Consider the following 7,369-nt stretch of genomic DNA (forward strand, 5'->3'; position numbering starts at 1 on the left):
TTTTAAAATATTATATGTATACTAAAAATCAGTTATTATATATTTAGTTTATTTAAATTAAATAATATAATATAAAAGCAGAACCAGCGGAAGAACCCTGGAAGACGATGCAGAAGCAGAAGAGAGGCTCCACGATCACCTCGTCCTCCATTTATAACTCTACCGGTGATGTGCTGACGAAGGAGACAAGGACGGCAACAATGGCGGTGGCGGTGGCGGTGGCGATGGCGATGGCGACGACATTGAGATTCTAGGGTTTCAGAGAGAATGAAAGATCTCACTCTCCCTCGTCCTCTCTCTCTTTCTCAAAGCCCTGTTTGATTTTTTTTGATTGGGCTGAGTTAATAATTATTTGAGTTAGATTATTTTAGAATAATTAATTGAATTGGGAGTATTATATCAGTGGGAGTTTTATAATTTGTCACAAATAAAATATATTATGGAGGTTTTAATAACTCCCATTAAAAAACTATCATAAATAAATATAAATTTTGTAGTGGGAGTTGTATTCAGTATATTTTATTATTAGCATGACATTCTCCATAAATAGACAAGAGAAACTACGAGAATATATGAAATTCTTAATTTTTAGACTTTTGATTGTAGAATAACAAATGCAGGTAGCCCTCTTATCAAGAATTCATCACAGGAACTTGGTTCCTCTGATTGGATACTGTGAAGAAGAATATCAGCATATTATGGTTTATGAGTATATGCACAATGGCACTTTAAGGGATCACCTTCATGGTCTAACAACTAAATCCTACGTTTTCTTTTAATCTGTTTATTTAGCACTACAAATTATCCCATGACATGTGTTTCCAATGTTTTCACAGAACCTTCCAAGCAAAAGAACTTAGACTGGCTAACTCGACTTCGAATTGCAGAAGATGCAGCCAAAGGTTCAGTAGTAAAATTACCTTTCACAGTCCATTTAAGTTCTTCCAAGTTAACAGTTGAACAAACAGACTTACCTCGCTTGTTAGAGATCGATGCTTTGACTCATCGGAAACCTTGATGCTTCACAGCAGAGCAGAGAAGCGGTCGGGAGAGAGCACACAATTTCTTTGACACTTCACAGAGAGGGTGAGTGAGAGAGAGTGAGAGAATGAGCGAGAAGAAGAAAGTGAGGCACATAATGCTTACTTGGTGAGCGCGGTAATGAGCGGCGACGGTGAACCAAGAAACACATAACTCAAGGCAAGTGGTAGTGACTAATTACACAGCTTGAGCCTGTGACCTAGAAATGATTTGGAGAAACTTAAAGCATTGCTCCAAGGCTCCCTTCCATATCCAGTATACAAAAAATTTAGGGAAAAAAAAAATAAAAAAGCCAGCAATAAAGAAATATATATCTGAAATATTATTAAAATTAATCATGATAAGAAGTTAATTTTTCACCTAATAAAATAAAAAACGTATCACCAGGTACTCTGCATAATTCATGTTTTTACATTATTGTACAGTTCTATGATTTATTACCTTTGAATAATAGAAAAGATATAATGGAATAATGACATGCAATTGAATATAATTGAGGTATGAATGGACAGTTAAGCTACTTTTTTGCACATGAATCAGATATATACAGCATAATAAGCTTAAGAATGATTATGATTTATGAAGTAGCACTTCACATGGTAGAGTTATGTAACTTATATCTAATGGGAACTCAACCCCAACCCCAACTTGTTATGATACTATTAATCAAATTTTAGTAAAACCCAAATTACTATCTGCATTCTCACATCAAAGCACATGAAAAAAAATTAAATGCGAACAAAATCCAAACAACAAAATTAAAATTAACCTAGAGACTTCATCAGCTACAAGATTAGAAAAAAAATAGAACCTGGTGCAAATTGACAAATATGAGTTACAGGGAGAGGGGGAGGATGCTGTTTGAACTTAAAAAAGATGGTCATACCAATCCAAAGTTCTCTACCTCTTAATTTGACCCAAAATTCCAATGTTGCAGCAAGTGAAATCCCACATAGGTAGAATGCTCCTAGATTTATGAAAGGCCCAAGGTGCTGCCATCCACAGCCTCTAGATATGCAAACAGAAGATTTATGGTAGATAATGTTTAATCTAACCTGGCAACAGCTGATGAAGAGATTTGTTGTGTTGGTATAGAATTTCTCAAAATGAAATCTCGTTGCAAGCATAGTTCTATACCAACAAACAATCCTCCCAATAAAAAATATGGTTTTGTCACAAGTACAAACTCCAATAAAAATTAACCTAAGTATTTAAACCTCGGGTCGTCTCACAAAGAATTGCAATGAAGTAGTCAATTATTGGCTATGAAGGACAAGGGGTTTGATTGATAAAAGGGCACGAAATTAAATGAGCAAGAAATTAAATGACAAGAAGAGTAAATCAAGCAAGTGACTAAAGAAAGCAAGTAATAAAAAGAGAGACATTCATGGCAAGGTTTGAGAATATAGGCTTTCTATCCTAGTCACACAATAATTAACAAGAATTTATCCTATTTCGTCATCTCCAAAGTTGGAAGAAGGTGTAAGTTATCTTCCATGAGAGAAAGTCAAACAAAACTAGTTAATCTCAATCCAAAAATCCTAATCAACTTACTAATGGAATTAGCAAGAAATTAGAGTCAATAAAAATCATATTAATTAACAACTCTAGATCACCAACATGAGTTGGGTAATCATGACTCAAGATTACCAAATTACTCTTTTCAAGCCAAGAATGCTCAAGATCTACTCTAACATTCAACCAAGCATTTTGTCAAATACTTGGAAGGTGTAAAAGGAAAGCATGGTAAAAGTGCAAGAAATATAAATCTACCAACTACTAATTACAAGGAAAGTAAAATTCATAGCTCAAATTAACAATAAAAGAACATCAAATATTAAATTCATTAAAAGAGATCCAAATCCAACGTGAGTGCATGAACATAAAAGAAGCATAAAAGTAAAATTAACATCACAAACTAAGAGAATGAAGGTGTAGAAGCAAGAATTCATAAAGGAAACAAGATGAAAACATGAAATTGGACCTAGATCTAAGAGGAATTAACCTAATCCTAACCAAATTCTAGAGAGAAGAGGGAGTTTCTCTCTCTAGAAAACTAACTAAAGGCTCATTATGACTAACTAAGTGCTCCCCCTTGCTTAAGCTTGAATTCTGCATGAAATACCCTCAGAAACGAGTTGGATTTGGGCCTGGGCAGCTCAGAAATCACCCCCAGCGATTTCACTTTAAGTGGGTCACGTGCCGAACGTCACACGTGCGCGTCGCTGGCAAAAACCTCTACTCATGCGTACGCGTGAGTGACGCGTGCGCGTGGCTTGAAAATCTCCAATGCACGCGTACGCGTGCATGACGCGTGCGCGTGGCCCTCAATTCTCCAAAAGCTCATTTCTTCATGATTTCTCCACTTTGCATGCTTTTCTCTTTACTTCTTCCATCCAATACTTGCTTTATGAACCTGAAATCACTCAACAAACACATCAAGACATTGAATGGAATTAAAGTGAATTAAAATCACCAATTTAAGGGCCTAAAAATCATGTTTTTACACTTAAGCACAAATTAAGGGAGAATTATGAATCCATGCTATTTCATTGAATAATTGTGAGAAAAGGTGATAAAATCTCCCAAAATAAGCACAAGATAAACCACAAAATTGGAGTTTATCAGCAGCCCCAATTCCAAAAGAAATAGAATAGTGTTAAGATCGTATCGAGACTGCACAAGAAAAATATGACTTAGATTTCTAACAAGAAAAGTTATGCTATGTTACAAAACTTACCAAACTGAAAGAACTGATGTTTCAAGTTCTGGATCTGCTAAAATGATAGAATCAAAATTCAGTAAATAATCTCAACCAGAGGAAATAGAACATAGTTCATAAGGTATTAGTTATACTACACGAATCTCAAATCTAGCATTTAATTATATATAAAATGCAGTCAATTACAACATAAAGCAAACAATAAGTTTTGTTACCAATTTAAAATTATGGACCTGACTCAACTCTAAAAGCAATTTCACAGGAGAAGGCTATTTGGCCATATTCCTAGACGATATTGATATGGAACTTGTCAATTACAAAAGCAATCATCGAAAAAGGAAACATAAAACCATACAAATTCACTCAATTGTTTGGAGCTTCACACATTTATCTGATGTTATCAATCCAAATATCATCATCACCTACACAACTAAATGAGCACTTCCAGGTTCCAATATCAATTAAGATGAAAAAAATTCTCATAAGCTGCACAAAAAAAAAAAAAAATACTCACCCTGTACTAACTCTGGACTCAACTAACTTGGAGAGCTGTGTCAATGCCTACCTTAAAAGCTTAACTTTCTGAATGTCAATGTCCTGCTTGTACCCTTCATCTCCAACAATAAATCCATGTCCTGATTTTATATCTGTACACCATAACCAACTTATATATAAATAAAAATAATAATCAATCAGATAAATAACAGATTAAATCTTGTTTACCTACAGAAAAATACAGCTTAATTCTTTAGTTTTCAGATGAATTCCTGGTTTATATGATTAAGGAGAATTTAAATTGGTAATCAAATTTCCATGTAAAACACCCAAAGCAAAGAAAACATAACCAAAAAAGGCATTAGAGAGGAATATAGCTTGAAGCTGGAAATTGAAAGCAACCACTATGTTCAAGGAATTCATCATATTAACTAGATTTGGAAGGTTAATTTCACCAAAAGAGAATTCATCATATTAACTAGCCTCCTCAAAACATATTTACATGTCATTGGAAAAAAACAAAAATGGAAAATTCATAGGAAAATGTAATTGCAATTACCTACCTATTGATATCAATCTTCTCATCAGATTCAACAATAGTAGCTTCAAAACCATAAATTCCACCTCCATAACTAGTAACAGGTTCACCTTCAACAGTTACAATGTAAATCTCAACTTTCACATACACAATAAGACCACATAGAACTGCAACCAAGCACCCAAACTCCAACAACCTCATTGTGCCAACTCCAACACTTCACATCCACAAGATCTGTTTCATAATCCAAATGATGACACAGTTGAGTTAGACTGAAAAAACAAAGAAAGAAGGTTAGTTCCAATGTGACACTGATCCGAGTAAATCAGCTGAACGTGCATTGGTAGTTGGTGTTTAAAATAATATAACTTCTGAGAACATAGAAAAGGATCAGCAACTCATTCATATATGGTGTTTTGAAAAAACAAGTCATTAGCAAATCTTCTATTTTGCTTTTTAATTGATATCAAAATTCAGGAAACACAGTTGAGCTGCAATAGGGGACTGAACCGACCACTTAGAATTTAGAAACATGCAAGATTACAGCTCTTGAATCAAATTCCTTCCTGTCAAGTTCTACAATGATCAGATTTTGAAACTAATCGACACTAACTTTTGAAACTAAAATAACTGTTATAACAGATGCTAGTCTAATAGATATAGTGCAGCAAATTGTCAAAATTTGAAACAAACAAACTAACTTCTGATTTCTAACTAACCTGACAATTACAACAAATTAACCAACTCACAAATTCTTCAACAGATATAGTACCAAAGCAAACTGAAAGTACCTCCTCATTGTCACCCTCAGGATCTGAATGTGACTCAGTAACACTACAAGTAATTCCTCTCTTCCCTCTTTATTCCAAAATAACATCACCACGCGAAGCAGAATCAGTAACAATTCAGAAAAAATAAACAAATAAACAAATAAAACGCAAATTCCACTAAGAATGGAAAGCAAAGCCGCTTCCTGAAGCTCGAGCTCAGCTTGAAGGAACTCCAACACCGTAGAGGGTAGCAGGTGCATACGAAAACTGGGTAACGGGGTTTAGCGAGAATTAGGAAAAAAAAGGGGTATTCAAGTTGAACCATGCATGTTCATCAACAACGGTGATGAGCGGCGACGGTGAAGAAGAGATGAGCGGTGACGCAACGGCTTGGAAATGGTGCTGCAGCTCAGCAGCGAGCTCCAGTCAACGACAACGTGGCGACAGAGCACAACGGCGGCGAGACATCCCTTTGAGATCCTCGGCAGTGGTACATAAGCCTGGCAGTGGCAGAACGGCGACGACAACAAGCCCTAGTAGCGGCGGTGGAGCTTCAGCGGCGATAGAGCACCCCTTTCTTCTCTCCTCCATTGCATTTTCTCTCTTCCTCGAGCTCTCTCTCTCTCACTGGCATTCGACGACGACGACGGCAGAGCCCTAGCCAGTTAGCCGCCGTCGTTCTCTCCTTCCTTCCCTCTCATCTCTTCTTCTTCCCGTTCTCCCCCTTAGCTTTCTGATTTCTTCACTCTTTCGTGTGTCTGTTGAGTGAGGATGATGGTGTGTGTTGAGTGGGGATAAGGGACTGAGGGTGATCGATTGAGGGCAAACAAAATTTCACTAAGTGTTTATTTGGTATTTAAATATTAGGAGACACTTCTGAAGCTCACCCAAAACTTAATAAATGAGTTACGTTTTAAAAGCGCTCCCTTTGGTTTAAAAAGTGTACCCATAGCTTTTTAGATTTGGCTACACTTTATAAGTGATATTTAAAATATCTAAGGAGACGCTTTTGAAGTGATGCCTCAATAGTGTTTCCTTTTCTCTTATAAAAGGGCACCATGCGAAAAAGCGTAGCCTATTCTAGGAATAGGCTACGCTTTTCAAATGTAGCTTAAAAAAAGTGTAGCTGAATGGGTGTTTTTCTTGTAGTGGTAGCAACCCTTGCTTTCACCTTCATCCTCTAATGGTTGTTCAGGTCCACTGCTCTTCTGCAAAGTAATAATAAATATATATTTTATACTATTAGTATTATTATTTCATTACAAGAAAATCACTCATTCAACAACACTCTTTTAAGCTACATTTAAAAAGAGTAGCCTATTCATAGAACTAGAATAAGACCCACGCGATACGTGAGACGGTAAATTAATGATAGTATATAATAAATATTAGAAATTGCTATGTTTTATAGAATTAAATTAAATATGTGTAAACTAAAGTTAAATTTGAAAGGTGTTTTATTTAAAATAATTTGTAGTACAAAAGATTTGGATGTTAAAATTGTACAAAGTAATATTTTTATTTGGTAGTTTGATTTTTGCATTTACTTTTGTTGATGGACTTAGTCTTCTTATGTAGTGTTCGTTCTCCTTTTTCTTTATTGGTTGTTGTTAGAGTTCTTACTTTCTTCTTTCTGTCGTAGATTCTTGTGAAGGCATATTCTTTATGAATTGTTGAGTTGTATGCACTTTCTATTATGTTATTTGTTCCATCTTTGCATTTATGTTCTTCTTCCAAAGATGTGTCTTGAATTTCTATGATTTTCTTTCTCCTTAATCTCTTGATGGGTATGTGATCTTCGTC

At 35.3% G+C, this 7,369-nt stretch overlaps 1 long non-coding RNA gene across 1 annotated transcript in view; it reads right to left on the minus strand.

Annotated features, from left to right (window-relative positions):
* Positions 1 to 4,326, minus strand: part of LOC107619526 — a 15,117-nt gene extending 10,791 nt beyond the window's left edge. Inside the window, exons 1-4 of the long non-coding RNA XR_001615680.2 lie at positions 4,278 to 4,326; positions 3,782 to 3,818; positions 1,147 to 2,049; positions 975 to 1,073 (exon numbers count right to left, since the gene is read on the minus strand). This is a non-coding gene — a long non-coding RNA (uncharacterized LOC107619526). The remainder of the gene's footprint in view (positions 1 to 974; positions 1,074 to 1,146; positions 2,050 to 3,781; positions 3,819 to 4,277) is intronic.

The sequence above is a fragment of the Arachis ipaensis genome, chromosome B09 (assembly GCF_000816755.2).
Source record: "Arachis ipaensis cultivar K30076 chromosome B09, Araip1.1, whole genome shotgun sequence".
Classification (NCBI taxonomy): Eukaryota; Viridiplantae; Streptophyta; class Magnoliopsida; order Fabales; family Fabaceae; genus Arachis; species Arachis ipaensis.